General features: G+C 38.8%; 1 pseudogene; it reads left to right on the plus strand.

The window, feature by feature from the left end:
- LOC100428341 (YTH domain-containing family protein 1 pseudogene) overlaps nucleotides 1-14179 on the plus strand; it is a 77443-nt pseudogene extending 63264 nt beyond the window's left edge.
- The last annotated feature ends 5064 nt before the right edge of the window (nucleotides 14180-19243 follow it).

The following is a 19243-nucleotide window of genomic DNA, read 5'->3' on the forward strand; positions in this document are numbered from 1 at the left end:
CAGTGAGGAGATACAGAATTGGGAAGGCACTTAAAGAAGCAGTCTGGCCATGCCTTTCATAGAGCAGCTCTGCTGTGCTGGGGTACCGCTTCTGCCCCAGTCAGCTTGAGATTTCCAAAGCCCACAGACTCAAACATCTCAGTCGCCCAACCAGCAAAGATAGTGGCTTACCCTTCCCTTTGGGAACTTCCTCTCAGGGTGTATTCAAATCTCTATGGCCTGAGAACACTGGTGAGGGTGTCTTGGGGCCTTGGTTGGAAAGTCCCACCCAGTGAGGAGGTACAGATTGAAGACCCACGTGAAGAAGCAGTCTGGCCATGTTTTGGTAGAGTAGCTGTGGTATGCTGTGGGATCCTCCCTTCTGCCCTTGGCCAGTTTGGACTCTCCAAAGCCCTGAGACTGGAACAGCTGAGTTTCCCAAACAGAAAAGATGGCGGCTCATTCTTCCCAATAGGAACTCTGTCCCAGGTAGATGCATTGCTATTTCTGGTGGCTGGCTGGAATTCCAGGCCAGTGGGTCTTATCCTATGTGGTGCTGTGGAAGTGGGGCCCAGGGACAGTCACTGTTTGGCTCCCTGGATTCAGACCCCTTCAAAGGGGTATGTACGGAGGTCCAACCTCCTACCTTGCTGGAGTTGCTGTCACTTTCACTGGGAAGCCTGGAGTCAGTGTATGTAAAATAAAAACTCTACACCTTTACTTCGCCCTCCATCCCCCCAACTTTTAAACTTTGTGTTGATTTTATCTGCATCTTATTATACTTTCTATGTCTTGAAAAGTTGTTGTAGTTATTATTTTTGATTGGTTCATCTTTTAGTCTTTCTATCTAAGAGTAGTTTACACATCACAGTTCAAGTGTTACACTATGCTGTGTTTTTCTGTGTACTTACTTCTACCAGCGAGTTTTGTACATTCAGGTGATTACTTATTACTGATTAACATTCTTATTTTTCTCTGATTGAATTACTCCTTTTACCATTTCTTGTAGGACAGATCTGGTGTTGATGAAATTCCTCAACTTTTGTTTGTCTACTTCACGTTTGTAGGATATTTTCACCAGATATTTATTCTAGGGTAAAGTTTTGCTTTTTTTCCCCCTCAGCACTTTAAATATGTCTTGCCACTCTCTTCTGACTTTCCATTGAAAAGTCTGGTGTCAGACATATTGGAGCTCCATTGTATGTTGTTTCTTCTCTCTTGCTGCTTTTAGAATCCTTTCTTTGATTTTTGGGAGTTTGTTTATTAAATGCCTTGAGGTCATCTTCCTTGGATTAAGTCTGCTTGGTGTTCATATAACCTTCTTATATTCGGATACTGCCATCTTTCAGTAGGATTGGGAAGTTTTCTGTTTGTATTCCTTTGAATAAACTTTCTACTTCTTTTTCTCTCTTTCTTCTTTAAGGTCAGTAACTCAAATTTGCCCCTTTGAGGCTATTTTTATAGAGGCTATTTTCTGTATCTTTTAGGCGTGCTTCTTCTTCTTCTTTTTTTTATTCTTTTTTCTTTTGTCTCTTCTGTGTATTTTCAAATAGCTTGCCTTGAAGCTCACTAATTATTTCTTCTCCTTGATCAATTCTACTAATAAAAGACTCTGGTGCATTCTGCAGTGTGACAATTGCATTTTTCTGCTTCAGAGTTTCTGCTTGATTCTTTTTGATTATTTTCATCTCTGTTAAATTTATCTGATAGAATTTGGAATTCCTTCTCTGTTTAGTCTTGAATTCCTTTGCCTTAAGACAGTCATTTTGAATTGTCTGTCTGAAAGTCCACACATCTCTTTTTCCAGGATTGGTTCCTGGTGCCTTATTTCGTTCATCTGGTCAGGTCATGTTCCCCTGGATGGTGTTAATGCTAGCACATTTTCTTCAGTGTCTTAACATCGAAGAGTTTGGTATTTATTGTAGTCTTCACTATCTGGGCTTGTCTATACCTGTTCTTCTTGGGAATGCTTTCTAGATATTTTCAAAGATTTGGGTTTTGTGATCTAAACTGCATTTGCTTCAGGGAGCACCCCAAGCCCAATAATGCTGTGGTTATTGTAGACACACTGATGTACCACCTTGATGGTCTTGGGCAAGATCTGGGAGAATTCTCTCATTACCCCTTGCAGACTCTTGTACTCTTCCCTTACTTTCTAGTAAACAAACAGAGTCTCTCTCTGTTCTGAGCCACCTACAGCTAGGGGTGGAGTGACACAAGTACCACTGTGACTGCCCCGGATCAGTCCTGAAGCCATTACAGCACTGGGTTTCATCTAAGGCCTGCTGCAACCACTCCCTGGTTACTGCCTATGTTTGCTCAAGGCCCTGGGGCTCTACAATCAGCAGGTGGCAAAGCCAGCCAAGCCTGTGTCCTTCCCTTCAGGGTGGCAAGTTCTCTCAGGCCCCAGTGAATCCACAGTTTCTGTCTGGGAGTCAGGGACTAGAGTCACAAACTTTAGAAATCTACATGGTGTACTCTTGTACTGTGGCTGAGCTGACACTCAACCACAAGATACAGTCCTTTCCACTCTTTTCTCCCCTTTCTGAAGTCAGAGAAGCTTCACCTCATAGTCACAGCCACCACAGGCCATGAGGAATTCTGCCTGACTACTGCTGACGTTCCCATAAGGCCCAATGATTCTTAAATAAGCATGTGATGAATGCTGCCTGACCTGGGGCTCAGCTTTTAGGGCAGTAGGCTCCCCGCTGGGCCAGGGCAAGTCCTGAGATACTTGAAAAGAGCGAAGACCTGGAATCAGGGACTCCAAGAGCCCACTTGGTATTCTCTATCCTCCTGTGGCCATGCTGGTACATAAAAGTGCAAGGCAAATTCCCCTGTATTTTTTCTTCTGCTTTTCTCAAGTGGAAGGAGGTTGGGGTGCCTGCGGCAATTTCTTAAGACAACAATAAAGTTTGCTGTATCACTTGACCCTTCCTTTCATGAGAGATTTCTCTGTAGCCACCACAGCCAGTAACATGCTGGATCTCACCTGAAGCCAGTGAATCTCAGAAGCTCACTCAAGGCCCTCGATGTAGTTTCTGGGTATTGCTGCTGGTTGTTCAGGGCCCAAGGGCTCTTCAGTTAGCAGGTGATAAATGGTGCCAAGAATAGTTTATTCTTTTCAAGGTAATAGTTTCCATTCTGGGCCAGGTTGCGTCTAGAAAAGTTGTCTGGGAGCTAGGGCCTAGGAAGGGGGTCCTCATGACTGAGCAGTGCCCTATTCTACTGTGGCAGAGCTGGTATTCAAGATGCAAGACAAGGTCCTCCCCTGTCTTTCCTCTTCTTTCTTCAAGCGTAAGGAAGGGGTCTCTTTGGAGCCAGGTGCTATACAGCCTGTGGTTAGGGGAAAGGTGGCGCCAGTATTTCCTTAGCTGCCCCAGATGTCTCAGTAGGTTGTGTGCTCCACTGTCTCTTAGCCTGGTTCAGCACTAGGACTTGCCTAAGAGTTGCAGTCCTTATGTCCTAGATTGCCTTTCATGTTTACTTAGAGACTCAGAGCACTTTGGCCCTTGGTGGTGAGGTTTGTGGGAATTCAAGTTTGGACCTTTGGAATTGGTAATTCCCCTCTGGCTAGGGCTGGTTTAAATGCTCCCTCTGTAGTTGGGCATCAGCTGAAGTTGGCCTGGTTTTGCTTTCTGCTCTACCAGGACAGCACTGAGTTCAGTGGCTCAGAATTGCTGTGTTCTCCCTCCCCCAGCACCCAGAGATGCTCTCTTCAATATGCTGGCAGTGCTGGGGTGATGGGGGTGGGGTGGCACTGGCAAATCAAGCCTTTTTTCTATCTCTTCAGTACCTCTTTCAGTGACATGTAGTTAAAACCAGGTACTATGAGGGCTCATCTGGTTTTTAGCTCTTATGAAGGTTTTTAAATTTTTTTTCTTTTTAGATAGTGGTTAGGTTGATGTACTTGCGGGGGATATGATCAGTGGAGTTGTCTATCCTGCCATCTTACTCTGCCTCCCAGATAATTACATCACAAAGCATTTATTAATAATTAGATGGGTAGCAACATATTGTACAGATGTACCCAATGAAAAATTGTTTTTTATTAGAGAAGTGAAATATGCTTATTTAAGTGGTTCAGATTGCGCACCAAGTGTACAAATTTGAATCTGTTGTCTACCACTATTAACTGCTTAGATGGTATCCTTTTAGGCTTCATTTATACTGGCTTTGAAGATAGTTCAAGTTTGGTTTCAGACCACCACAATTAAATGAATGTTGCAATAAAGAAAGTCACAGAAATTGTTTTGTTTTCCAGTGTATTTAAAAGTTATGTTTAACCATACTGTAGTATATTAACTGTGCAATAGCATTATATCTAAGAAAACGATATATATACCTTAATTAAAGCACATTGTATTGCTAATAAAAACACTGACAATCATCTGAACATTCAGTAAGTTATGGTCTTGTTGCTTGTGGAGGGTCTTGCCTCAATATTGTTGGCTGTTGGCTGGGTTGGGGTGCCTGTGGCAATTTCTTAAGATAACAATAAAGTTTGCTGTATCACTTGAGTCTTGCTTTCATGACAGATTTCTCTGTAGCTTACTATGTTGTTTGATAGCATTTTACCCACAGTAGAACTTCTTTCAAGATTGGAGTCAGTCCTCTCAAACCCTGCCACTCTTTTATCAGCTAAGTTTACATAGTATTCTAAATCCTTTGTTTTAATTTCTATAATGTTTAGAGCATCTTCACCAGAAGAAGTTTCCATCTCAAGAAACTACTTTTCTTGCTCATCTGTAAGAAGTAACTCTTCATAGATTAGTGTTATCTTAAGCTTGCAGCAATCCAGTCACATCTTCGGGCTCCATTTTAAATTCTACTTCTCATTCTATCTCCACCACCTCTACAATTACTCTTTCCACTGAAACCTTAAACTCCTCAAAGTCATCCATGAACATTAGAATCAACTTCTTCCAAACTTCTGTTAATGTTGATATTTGACCTCCTCTCAGGAATCACAAATTTATTATTGTTTTCTAGAATGGTGAATCCTTTCCAGAAGGTTTTCAAGTTACATTGCCAAGATCCATCAGAGGACTCACTGTGTATGGCACCCATAGCCTTGCAAGACGTATTTCTTAAATAATAAGATGTGAAAGTCAAAATCACTTCTTGATCCATGGGCTACAAAGTGGAGGTTGTGTTAGTGGACATTAAAACATTAATCTCACAACCTACAGAATGGGAGAAAATTTTTGCAATCTACCCATCTGACAAAGGGCTAATATCCAGAATCTACAAAGAATTTAAACAAATGTACAAGAAAAAGCCCATCAAAAAGTGGGCAAAGGATATGAACAGATACTTCTCAAAAGAACACATTTATGCAGCCAACAAGCTTATGAAAAAATGCTCATCACTACTGGTCATTAGAGAGATGAAAATCAAAACCAAAATGAGATACCATCTCATGGCAGTTAGAATGCCAATCATTAAAAAGTCAGGAAACAACAGATGCTGGAGAGGATGTGGAGAAATAGGAATGCTTTTACACTATTGGTGGGAGTGTAAGTTAGTTCAACCATTGTGGAAGACAGTGTGGTGACTCCTCAAGGATCTAGAACTAGAAATACCATTTGACCCAGCGATCCCATTACTGGGTATAGACCCAAAGGATTATAAATCATGCTACTATAAAAACACATGCACACATATGTTTACTGCAGCACTGTTTACAATAGCGAAGTCTTGGAACCAACCCTAATGCCCATCAATGATAGGATAGATAAAGAAGATGTGGCACATATATACCATGGAATATTATGCAGCCATAAAAATGGATGAGTTCATGTCGTATGCAGGGATGTGGATGAAACTGGAAACTGGAAACGAAATCGTTCTGAGCAAAGTGACACAAGAAGAGAAAACCAAACACTGCATGTTCTCACTCATAGGTGGGAGCTGAACAATGAGAACACATAGACACAGGGAGGGGAACATTACACACTGGGGCCTGTTGAGGGGAGAGGGGTTGGGGGAGGAATAGCATTAGGAGAAATACCCAGTGTAAATGATGAGCTGATGGGTGCAGCAAACAAACATGGCACATGTATACCTATGTAACAAACCTGAATGTTGTGCACATGTACCACAGAACTTAAAGTTTAATAATAAAAAAAATTGAAAAAAATACAAAAAATATTAATCTCCTTCTACATCTCTACCAGCTCTTGTGTGATCATGCATGCTTTGTCAATAAACAGTAACATTTTGAAGAGTTTTTTTTTTTTTTTTTTGGTCTGAGCAATAGGTCTTAAAAGTGGGCTTAAAATATTCAGTAAATAATTATGTAAATAGACATACTGTCTCCCAGGCTTTCTTGTTTCATTTATAGAGCAGGCAGAGTAGATTTAGCATAATTCTTAGGGGCCCTAGGATTTTTGAAATGGTAAATGATCGTGGGATTCAACTTCAGGTCACTAGCTACATTAGCCCCTAACAAGAAAGTCAGACTGTTCTTTGAATCTTTGGAGCCAGGCTGACTTCTCCAGCTATAAAAGTCCTAGATGGCATCTTCTTCCAATATAAAGCTGTTTCATCCATATTAATCATCTGTTGTTTAATGTAGTCACCTTTATCAATTATCTTAGCTAGATCTCCTGGATAGCTTGCTGCAGCTTTTACGTGAGCACTTGCTGCCTCACCCTGCACTATTTTGTTGTTGTTTTGAGATGGAGTCTTGCTCTGCTGCCAGGCTGGAGTGCAGTGGCGTGATCTTGGCTCCCTGCAACCTCCGCCTCCTGGGTTCAAGCAATTCTCCTGCCTCAACCTCCTGAGTAGCTGGGATTACAGACACACACCATCACGTCCAGCTACATTTTGGAATTTTAGTAGAGACGGAGTTTCACTATGTTGGCCAGGATGGTCTCAATCTCTTGACCTCGTGATCCACCTGCCTCGGCCTCCCAAAGTGCTGGGATTACAGGCATGAGCCACCATGCCTAGCCTGTACTTTTGTATTATGGAGACAGTTCCTTTCCTTAAACCTCGTGAATAAACCTCTACTAGCTTCAAACTCTTCTTCTGCAGCTTTCTCACCTCTCTCAGCCTTCTTAGAACTGAAGAGAGTTAGGGCCTCACTGTGGATTAGACTTTGGGTTAAGGGAATATTATAGCTGCTTTGATCTTCTATACAGGCTATTCAAACTTTTAAAATATCAGTAATAAGGCTGTTTTGCTTTCTTATTCATGTGTTCACTGGAGTAGCACTTTTAATTTTCTTCAAGAGCTTTTCCTTTTCATTCAAAACTTGGCTATTTTGCAAAAGAGGCCTAGCTTTTGGCTTCTCTCAATAAGCATAATCATCTCTAGCTTTTAATTTAAAGTGACAACTGTCCTTCCTGTTAAAAACTGTCAATAAACTAGGTATTAAAGGAACATACCTCAAAATGATAAGGATCATCTGTGACAAACTCACAGCCAACATTATACTGAATGGACGAAAGCTGGAAATATTCCTCTTGAAAAGTGCCACAAGACAGGGATGCCCTCTCTGACCACTTCTATTCAACATAGTACTGAAATCTTAGCCAGAGAAATCAGGCAAGAGAAGGAAATAAAGGGCATCTAAATAGGAAGAGAAGAAGCCAAACTATTTCTGTTTGTAGATGACAAGATACTGTATCTAGATAACTCCATAGTTTCAACCCAAAAGCCCCTTAAGCTGATGAACAACTGCAGCAAAGTTTCAGGATACAAAATCAATGTACAAAAATTACTAGCATCACTTGCCTTGTTTATTGTTGCACTCCCAATATGTTTCTGGTGAATGGTAGGCAATTACTAGATACTTGTTATTTAAGTGAAAGGTATAGAAAAACTGGAAAATTTTCATATGTCATTCCTAAATATTTAGTACACACTGAAACAAGGATTCTCTAGGCAAGTGAGGTCTAAGCTTTTCTTAGGAAGGCATACAGTGCATTAAAAATTAATAAATACTTGAGAATTTAATCAACAATAATACTGTGCTCTTAATATGCATTACTGCTTAGTAATACTTCCTCTTTAGTGGTTTTGCTTCCAATATGAACTTTGAAACTAGCTAGGATTCACGCCAAATTTAGCCAGTAATCTCACCATATCTTCTGTTCACCTGCACTTTGGGGCTGCTTATTTTGCCCAAGGAGAACAATGCTCATTGAGTTACATATGAATGGACCAGGTAGTGCTTGCGCTCTTTGATTGCTACAATGATTACATTTCTTACATCACCATTCAATGCTGATGGCTATGGTTGTCTCAGCCATGACAGCAGGAGCCATAGTTCCTTTATGCACCACTTGTTTAGATGCTTCTGCCGAAAATTGATAGGTGAAAATGTAGCTCATGTACCATCACTTTGTTTCTAAAAGAGAGCAACAAACAAATGAATAACAACTCTCTTATCCTCCAGAAGTATGGAGAAGTTAGAATTCCCTGTGTTTGTTCTCTTTTTACTTCTTCCCATCCAGGCACTCAAAATAGTGTTAAAAATTCTTTTTCATTTATTTAACTTATTCTAAAGCTGTCAGTCATGTTTACTGCTATAGCAATGAATTTAAACTTCTAAAGCAGATGTTAGGTGGATAGAGCATTGCAACACATTTTTAAAACAAATGTAGGTTATTTGTTGCTTTACATCTCTATGGCTATGAAGATTGTGTCTGAAGGCCATTTGAGAAATTTGCTTCAAAATATATTGATCATTTTCGTATAATTTAAAGACATTTTATAAAATTTTGGAATTGGAGTATTCAAATGCAATAATACATTCTCGTACCTTCACCTACATTATTGAACAATACAAAGTACATTAGTTCTGCTGGTTCTTTGATGTTATAAGAATTTTACACTTCTAGATTTTGAGTTGTTATTTGCACCTTGGTAGTATTCAGTAAAGAAAATGAAAAGTAGTTTCATGTACTGATATAAAATAACAGAGCACTCAAGCATAAAATTTTACTGGATGCTAAAATCATTTGTTTTTTGCTCCTGTAAATCATAGGTTAATTTTAGTGTTCAAACCACATATGTCTCCCAAAATATGTTTAAAACCTTTACACAGTCTAGAGTCTCTTCACCAGTTAAGAAGCAGATTGTATATTTGTAGCCTTTAGGGTCTCAGGAAATGATTCAAACTGTTCTTAGAAGTGATGCAGTGAGCAAGAAAATTCCAATAACAATTTTGGCATTAGATTTCTGACAGATTTTGGTTCACAGAATAGAATCACAGATGTGATTAAACAATTCTGAACGTTTTCACAACACATATGGATGCCTTTCAGATCCAGGCATCATGTTCCCAAACATCTTCAGATCAAAGGAGAAAACAAAACTATCTGACATTCTTTAGAGTTTGGGATAGCCACTCATTTTTTCGTTAACAAACATTTCTTGAGCAACTATGATGTGCCAAGCACTATTCCAGAGGCATGGGATACAGCTACAAATAAAATTGATGAAAGATTCTGATTTCATAAAGTATTAACTTTACTTGCCTTTATTTGCATAAAATAAGTAAATTGTATAGTATGTTAGAAGTTAATAAGTGCTATGGGAGGAAAGGGAAAGTGGAGCAGGACAAAGGGGAGTGGCAATTGCTGAAGAGGGCATTGCAATTGGAGCGTGTGATCAGACTTATTAAGAAGGTGACATTTGAGTCAAGACTTGAAGGGAGTGACAGAGGTAGTCATGCAGGTATTAGGCAAGAGCATTCTAATACTAGGACAATTCATGCAAAGGCATAGAAGTGGGAATTTTCCTGGTGTGTTGAAGGAAGAGCAAAAAGGCCTATGTGGCTAGAGTGAAGTGAGTGAGAGGAAAGTAGCTAAAACTATGTTCAGAGTGGGAACAGGGGTCAGATCAACAGACTGCTGTAAGGACTTCAGATTTTTTACTATGAATGGGGAGCCAGCAGGGTTTTGAGTGTCCCTGGGGCTGATATTCTGAGATTAGGTGGTAGGGGGTAGAATGGCAGCAGTTAAGAGCAGATGAAGACAGGGAAAGAGCTGTTGGTGGCCTGGTCCAGGGTGGTAGCAGTGAGAAGTGTGGGAAACAGTTGAATTCTGGATATATTTTGAAAGTAACAGCAGCCAAATTTTTCTGATAGGTGACAAAAGGGGCATGAGATAAAGAGAAGCATGATTGCAAAGTATTTTGCCTGAGCATCCAGAGATTGGAGATGTTATTAAATAAGATTGTGGAGTGGGTGAGAGGAGCCGTCGGGGCAACACAACGATAAACTATAAAACATATTTCTAGTGTAGGACGTATTTCATATTATTGTTATTTTCCAGTGTGTTATTACTTACGTTATTTCAGTGTTTAAATAAGAACCATCTGGAAATTTCCACTGTGGCCTAATTCAAGCTACTGACATGATGTCCCTGAAAGTGGAATTGGGAAGATATGAGTACAATAGGCTGTTGAAAGACAGGGCAAGCTGCTTGGAGCACACTGTGACTGAGCTCTGTGGCTTAGAACTCATCTTTCCAGTATCAACTGGACATTGTTGGGGCCTCCTGAGCCTTAGGGCAGGCTAGTTTGTTACATACACACTAGACTTTATATGTCTATATATGTGTCGACCTTAGACCATAATTCAGCTGTTACATTTTGTAGGGCTAAGACTTTATTTAAAATAAGCATTCTTTTGGGAGAAAATTGGCTATAGGCTATTCTAGGAATCAGAGTCTTTTTTTCCATTTTATTTTCTTGTTTGGATGTTTGGAATTAATTCATAATTTACACATATTTCTTTAAGTTGAGTACTTACAGACTGCTGACAACTATTGATAACTTTGATTTTTGGTTCTAAGACATTTTGGTGTAAACCAATGATACTTGAAAATCTATATATTCTCTTTAAATGTAATTCATTGAAATATTAATTTAGCAAACTCATTTTATAGTCCAATGAACAGTGACTTGTAAAATGAAGTCTATTTGATTGCATGACTTCATGAAAAATGCTGATATGTTTAACTTGGCTAATATAGAAAGTGTTCTGTTGTTTGTAGTAATGGTGGTGTTTTTCACCAAGTGTGCTGTGTTAAGGCCCATCTTGAATATTAAGCATTTGTTCCATGTATTGCTGCAAAATACCCTGGTTCTATAATCCTTTAAAGACAAATTGAGTGAAACAAATCTGACCAGTCCTGGGGGTATTAGTTATATTTTGAAACGAACTCAAGCCCAGATACACATTTCTAAATTGTGATTTTCATGGGAAGTGATTATTCAGGACTGGTAGTAATATGAAATGTTGTAGTTTGGTAGATGTGTTATATTATGAAAATTGACAAAAGTAAGAGTTTTTTGTTTTGTTTTGTTTTTTGTGTTTCATGAGACATAATGCCTTACTGTCATCAAACTTCAAAACCTTATACATAATATAAACTTATTTGTGCTAACTTCTTATTTTTAAAATTTGAGATGAAATTGACACATATGTATTATCTAATATAGTAGCTCTTGCAATATATGGTTTTTGAGCATTTAAAGTGTGGCTGGTCTGACTGAGGAACTACATTTTAAATTTTATTTAATTTTAAATAATTTAAATTTAAATTCATATGGCCATATGTGGCTAGTGGCTACAATATGGAACAGTGCAGCCTCAGACAGTACCTCTCAACTGGGGATCTAGAAGGGAGTTAAATCGTCATGCCCAAAGGCACGCACTGTTTCTAATTAATCAGTTTACCTCTTGTGCATCAAGAATACTATGTATCATTATTAGACTAATTAAGAAAATAGTGTCTCAAATTATTTTCTGTGAGGCCTAATTCTCTCACAGCATCTAATTGAGAACGGCTGTTTTAGAAAGTTCCCTCATTTCCTTTTCCATTCATACCACTCCCAAAGATCCCCCAAATGAAAATCACTATTCTTTTGTTTGTATCCATTGATGATTTTTTGTCTGTTCTTTGACTTCATACAGATAGAAATATACAGTGTGTTTTATGTTGGGGATGACTTCTGTCACTTTACAAAATGTTTTTGAGATCCATATTGTATCTAGTAATAGTTCATTTATTTATATTGCTATGCAGTATTTCATTGTATCAACATATCAAAATTTGTTTACCTATTTCTAAATTTGTCCATTTCATTTAAGTTGACAAATTTATTAACATAAAATTTTTAGAACATCTTCTATTATCTCATTAATTTCTATAGTATCTATAATAATGTCCCCTATCTCATATTTGATGTCAGTAATTTACTTATGCCATCTTGCTAGGAGTTTATCAATTTTATAAAAAATTTTTAAAAATGACTTTGACCTTGTTGATTTTCTCTATGGTTTTATATTTTATTTATCCTTTCATCACCATTAGCCCTTTCTTTCACTTATTTTATAAGGTAAAACTAGTTAAAACTAAATCTAGTTTTTCTCATAGGCTTTTATTTATTATATAAATTTCCAGTTATGTATGAAATACCCATTCTTTCCATTTATTTACTGATTCTGCAGACTTCATTGAGCACCTGTCTACCCCATGGAAGGCTCTGGGATAAGCATTAGTAAACAAGATCACCACAGTTCTTGCCCTTTTGTCTTCACAATTTTGTTCAGTAGGTAGATACTGGGAAAGAAATGGCAAGATAGCCAGGCCTGGTGGCACATGCTTATAATCCCAGCTACTTGGGAGGCTGAGGCAGGAGGATTGCTTGAGCCCAGGAGTTTGAGACCAGCCTGGACAATGTAGTGAGCCCTTAGTCTCACTACAGCTATTACCCACCATCCACTGCAGTTCCTTAATCCCTCAATGAGGCTCTGTGGTCCACTGCAAGGACCCTTTGATTCTATACCTCACCACCTATGAACAGCTCAGTAACAGAGATCATAATTTTATGCACAATTCTGTTTTGGGGTAGCCTTGGAGTCTGGAGAGCAAAATCTATCAGCACAGGTTTAATTTTTACCCCCAAACCCTGTATTCTTGGCAGGGAGGACAAGTGGGTCTCAAGGGTAGCAGATTCAGAGCTCTACATATGGGAGCAGCTACACCTACCCCCAAGCTCCCTGGGCTGCATAGTGGTTGATGGGCAGATGGGCTTTCACAGTGACACCTTTAGCAAGGCTTCTGGGGTGAACAGCCTGTAGCAGGACATGGTCAGCCTGAAGATTGGGATGTCAGCTCCTCTGCAGTCAAGGGCAGTAGGCTCTGTCGTCAGCAGTGTGGCACTGATTGGCATCCTTTCTGGCAATGATGGGACATATGTGAACATGGCAGTTTCAAAGCTGACCTCATGGGCTGCCATTGCCAGCAAGCCTGCAAAACCATGGCCTAAAATGGAAACAAGGAGTGGGCCTGTCATAGGGGGTGCACTGCCTACTCCATCTATAAAGCATAACATGGATATTGACACCAGGGAAAACAAGGGGCCTGTGCCGAAGACCCCAGACCCCTAGGAGACACTATCCTCACAACTCCAGAAGGTGCCTCATCTTCTCCCAATGAAGCTTCCTGCTTTGGCTCAACCACAGTATCAGAACCCTCATCAGTCACTCCAGACCTACTGGATCATTCCTCACATGGAAATATGGCATTTGGGCAGAGAAGAGGGGCCAACAGTGATAGTAACTCTCCTGGAAATACCAAGACTAATTCTGCCCCAAGTGTAAAAAAAACTGAAAGCTGCCCATAATTATAATCCTAATGAATTTGACTGGAATCTCAAAACTGGACATGTGTGCATTATAAAGAGCTATTCTGAGGATGACATTCACTACTCCATTAAGTAGTCCATTTTGTGTAGTACAGAACATGCACTATGTACTTGAACAGTGCATTCAGCTCCATAAGCAGCAAAGGGCCTGCCTACCTGCTCTTCAGCATCAATGGGAGTGGGTATTTCTGTGGGGTGGCCGAGATGAAGTGCTCTGTGGACAGCAGCACCAGTGCTGGAGTCTGGTCTCAAGACAAATGGAAGGGAAATTTTGATATCGAGTGAATTTTTGTCAGTGATGTGCCCAATAACCAGCTCAGGCACATCAGACTGGAGAATCATGACAGCAAGCCAGTCATAAACCATAAAACACAGGAGGTGCCTTTAGAAAAAGAAAAACAAGTGCTGAAAATTATCAGCTTCCTACAAGCACACAGCATCCATCTTTGATGACTTTTCTCACTATGCGAAATGCCAGGACGAGGAGGAGGTGATGTGCAAGGAATGACACAATCAAAATAAACAATAAGAACAAACCAGTTTCTTGTGTGTTCTAACAATTGATTTTGAAAAAGCATTTATAAAGCATGTGCTTGGTCAGCTCCAGTGTGTTGTCTTGTGCAGGGGTTGAGTATTCCATCTTTGTCTTTTTGTAGTTTCCCCCCCCCACAGATGGATCCACATTCACTTGTACTTTTTAAAATGATACTGAAGAACTCATTCTCATGCCTGTAATCCCACCACATTGGGAGGTGGGTGGATCATGAGGTTAGGAGTTCGAGACCAGCCTAGCCAAGATGGTGAAACCCCGTCTCTACTAAAAATACAAAAATTAGCCAGGCATGGTGGTGAGTGCCTGTAATCCCAGCTACTTGGGAGGCTGAGGCAGGAGAATTGCTTGAGCCCAGGAGATGGAGGTTGCAGTGAGCCGAGATGGCATCACTGCATTCTAGCCTGGGCAACAGAGTGAGACTCTGTCTCAAAAAAAAAAAAAAAATGTTTTTTTGGATCACCTTATCAATGAGACCAATGTGAAATATAAGTATCCTTTAAAACAAACAAAGCAAAACAAACAAATCTAGTACATCCAAATTAATTTTTTCTATTTTGTCAGAAATTATGGTCTTTTTCTTAAATTCACAGTCTTTTAATATCTCCATTTGAGATTTCATATTTCTCACCCCTTTATTGCTTTATAGCAAAGATAACAAACCATGAGTTTTTTTTTCTCATTTAAAAGTATTCTGTTAAAATCCCCTGAAAATATCTACCAAGTGGCTTCTCTCTTCCTCACTGCCCTGTTGTCTGATCTGGCTGGATAGTAATGGGATGCAATGTGCAGAGGAATTAGAAGATGTTTTAGGTCTGATATAATGTTTAGTTATTCTTAGTTGTTTGCAGATCATTTTTAATTTCCTCCTTTTCCTTCACTGGAGAATCCTCATGGTGTCTTTAAGTTTTATACCAATAATGCTGAGCTTTAAGTGTAGAATCTCATGGTATAGACAGAGTGAAGGATGGTGTCACCGACTGTAAATTTCACCATGTCTAATTTTTTTTTTTCTGTTGAATGGGTAAAAACAAAAAATAAACCCTTTTAAAACATGACGTAGGCCAGGGATGGTGGCTTACGCCTGTAATCCCAGCATTTTGGGAGGCCAAGGCAGGCGGATCACCTGAGGTCGGGAGTTCGAGACCAGACTCACCAACATGGAGAACCCTGTCTCTACTGAAAATACAAAATTAGCCAGGCATGGTGGCACATACCTGTAATCCCAGCTACTCCGGAGGCTGAGGCAGGAGAATCGCTTGAACCCAGGAGGCGGAGATTACAGAGAGCCGAGATCGTGCCATTGCGCTCCAGCCTGGGCAATAAGAGCAAAAATTCCATCTCAAGAAAAAAAAAAAGATTTAAAAAGAGTTAGCTTTCATGTTTTGTGAAATAAGGGACTCATGAAATAATTGGACTCACCACCACCTGGAATTTTAGTTGAAGATGAACATAGTGACTCCACCAAAGATTCTACTAGCACTCCAGGAATGGTTCCTTAACTGAAATGGAAATTCACAAATGACAGATAAAGAATTCAAAGTAGGAATTGCAAGGAAGCTCAATGAAATCCAAGACAAGGTTGAAAATTAACACAAAGAAACTTTTAAACAATCTAGGAAATGAAGGAAGAGATAAACATCTTAAAAATAAATCAGAGTTTCTGGAATTAAAAATCTTAAGGAATTTCAAAATATAATCGAAAACCTTGTCACTGCACTGGATGAAGCAGGGGATTGAATTTCAGAGCTTGAAGACTGGTCTTTTGAACTAATCTAGGCTGACAAAAATAAAGAAAAAAGAATTTTATAAAATGAGCAAAGTCTTTGAGAAATATGAGATTATGTAAAGTGACCAAACCTATGAATTATTGGCATTCTAAGAGAGTAGAAAAAGTAAACAACCTGGAAAGTATATTGAGGGAGTAATTCAAGAAAAATTCCCTAATATTACTAGAGAGGTAGATATCCAGATACAAGAAATCTGGAGAACACTTGCAAGATACTATACAAAACAAACATCACCAAGGCATATAGTCACCAGAATGTTCAAGGTCAATGCTAAATTAAAAAACAAAAATCTGAAAGGCAGCTAGAGAAAAAGGGTAAATCACTTTCAGAGGGAACCATGTCAGGTTAACAGCAGACTTCTTGGCATAAACCTTACAAACCAGGAGAGAACGAGGACCTTTTTTTTTTTTTTTTTTTTGAGACAGAGTCTTGCTGTCATCCAGGTTGGAGTGCAGTGGCATGATCTTGACTCACTGCAACCTCTGCTTCCCAGGTTCAAGCAATTCTCCTGCCTCAGTCTTCCAAGTATCTGGGATTACAGGCATGTGCCACCATGCCCAACTAATTTTCATACTTTTAGTAGAGACGGGGTTTCACCATGTTGCTCAGGCTGGTCTTGAACTCCTGACCTCAAGTAATCTACCTGCCTTGGCCTCCCAAAGTGCTGAGATTACATGTATGAGCCACCACGCCTGGCCTGAGGACCTATTTTCAGCATTCTCAAAAAAAAAAAAAAAAAAAAAAAAAAAAAAAAAAAAAAAAGAAAAAGAAAAAGAAAGAAATTCCAAACAAGAATTTTGAATTCTGTCAAACTAAGCTTCGTAAGTGAAGGAGAAATACAGTCTTTTTTAGACAAGCAAGTGCTAAAGGAATTTGCTACCACTAGACCAACCTTACAAGAGACCTAAGGAAAGTCTAAACATGAAAACAAAAGAGTGATACCTGCTACTACACAAACATACTTAAGTACGTGGCCTGTAGACCCTCTAAAGCAAAAACATAATAGAATTACAAAGCAAACAGCTAACAATTTTACAATAGGTTTGAAACCTCACATATCAATATTAACTTTGAACATAAATGATCTAAATACCCCACTTAAAAGCACGGAATGGCAAATTGGATAAAAAAAAAGACTCATTAATCTGCTGTCTTCGAGACCAATCTCACACATAATGACACTCATAGGCTCAAAATAAAGGGACAGAGAAAGATCTGCCATGCAAATGGAAAAGAAAAAAGAGAAGGAATTACTATTCTTATATCAGAACAAAACAGACTTTAAACCAACAACAGGAAAAAAGAACAAAGAAGGGCAATACATAATGATAAAGTGTTCAATTCAAGAAGACTTAACTATCCTAAATATTTAAGCTCCCAATACTGGAGTATCCAGATTCATAAGACAAGTACTTCTAGACTTGTTATAAGATTTAGACATTCACACAATAGTGGGGAACTTCAACACAACAATGACTGCTTCAGACAGATCATCAAGTCAGAAAACTAACAAAAAAATTCTGGGCTTAAACTTGACACTTGACAAATTGGACCTAGTAGACATCTACAGAATACCCCACCTATCAACCACAGAATATACATTTTTTGTCTGCACATGTAACATAGTCCAAGAGTGACCACATAATCCCCCATAAAGCAAGTCTCAATACATTAAAAAAAATCAAAATCCTACCAACTGTACTCTCAGACCACAGTGAAATAAAAATAAATAGCAAGAAAATCTCCCCAAACCATACAATTTCATGGAAATTAAACAATGTCCTCCTGAATGACTTTGGGGTATATGATGAAATCAAGCCAGAAATAAAAAAAAATTTCAACTAAATAAAAAAAGACACAGACTACCCTAATCTATGAGATTTAGCAAAAGCAGTGTTAAGAGGAAAGTTTATAGTGCTAAATGCCTACTTCAAAAAGTTAGGAAGATCTCAAATTAATGATCTAATGTTGCACCTCAAGGAACTAGAAAAACAAGGATGAACTAACCCTAAAGCTAGCAAAATAAAAGAAATAACTAAAATTAGAGTGGAACTGAATGAAATTGACACCCAAAAATTCATATAAGGAATTTATGAAACCAACAGTTGATGTTTGAAAGAATATACAAGACTGATAGACCATTAGCCAGATTTACAAAGAGAAAAGATCGAAATAAGCACTGTCAGAAATGACAAAAGTGACATTACAACTGATCCCACAGAAATAAAAAAAAATGCTCCGGGACTATTATGAACATCTCTATGCAAACAAACTGGGAAATCTAGAGGAAATGGATACATTCTTTCATGAAGAAATTGAAACCCCGAACAGACCAATATTGAGTTCTGAAATTGAATCAGTAATAAAAAAACCTATCAATCAAAAAAGTCCTGGACCAGAAGGATTCACAGCGAAATCCTATCAGATGTACAAAGAAGACCTGGTACTTGTTCTACTGAAACTATTTCAAAAATTTGAGGAGGAGGATCTCCCTCTTAACTCATTTTTGAAGCTAGCAACACCCTGACAAAGACACAACCACTAAAGAAAACTACTGGCCAATATTCCTGATGAACATAGATACAAAAAACCTCAACGAAATACTAACAAACTGAATTCAGCAGCACATCAATAAGTTAATTGACCATAATCAAGTAGGCTTCATTCCCAGGATGCAAGGTTGGTTCAACATATGCAAATCAGTAAATGTGATTCATCATATAAACAGAATTATGTTACAAAAACTATATGATCATCTCAATAGATGCAAAAAGAGCTTTAGATAAAATCCAACATTCTTTCATGGTAAAAACCCTCAAGAAACTAGGCAACCTACCTCAAAATGATGAAAGCCACTTATGACAAACCCACAGCCAACAACATACTGAACAGGCAAAAACTGGAAGCATTCTCCTAGATAACTGGAATAAGACAAAAATGCCTACTCTTCCCCCTCCTATTCAACATAGCATTGGAAATACTAGTCAGAGCAATCAGGCCAGAGAAAGGCATCCAAATAGGAAAATAAGTCAAACTATCTCTTCTTGCTGATGATATAATTCTATTCCTTGAATACCCTGAAGACTCCATCAAAAGGCTCCAGGAATCAATAAACAACTTCAGCAAATCTTTAGGATACAAAATCAGTGTACAAAAACCAGCTGTATTTCTATATACCAATACTGTTCAAGCTGAGAGCTAAATCAAGAATACAGGGAGTGGGGTAGAGGGAAGGAGAGTATTACCAAAAATA

This window comes from Macaca mulatta, chromosome 6 (assembly GCF_049350105.2).
Source record: "Macaca mulatta isolate MMU2019108-1 chromosome 6, T2T-MMU8v2.0, whole genome shotgun sequence".
Classification (NCBI taxonomy): domain Eukaryota; kingdom Metazoa; phylum Chordata; class Mammalia; order Primates; family Cercopithecidae; genus Macaca; species Macaca mulatta.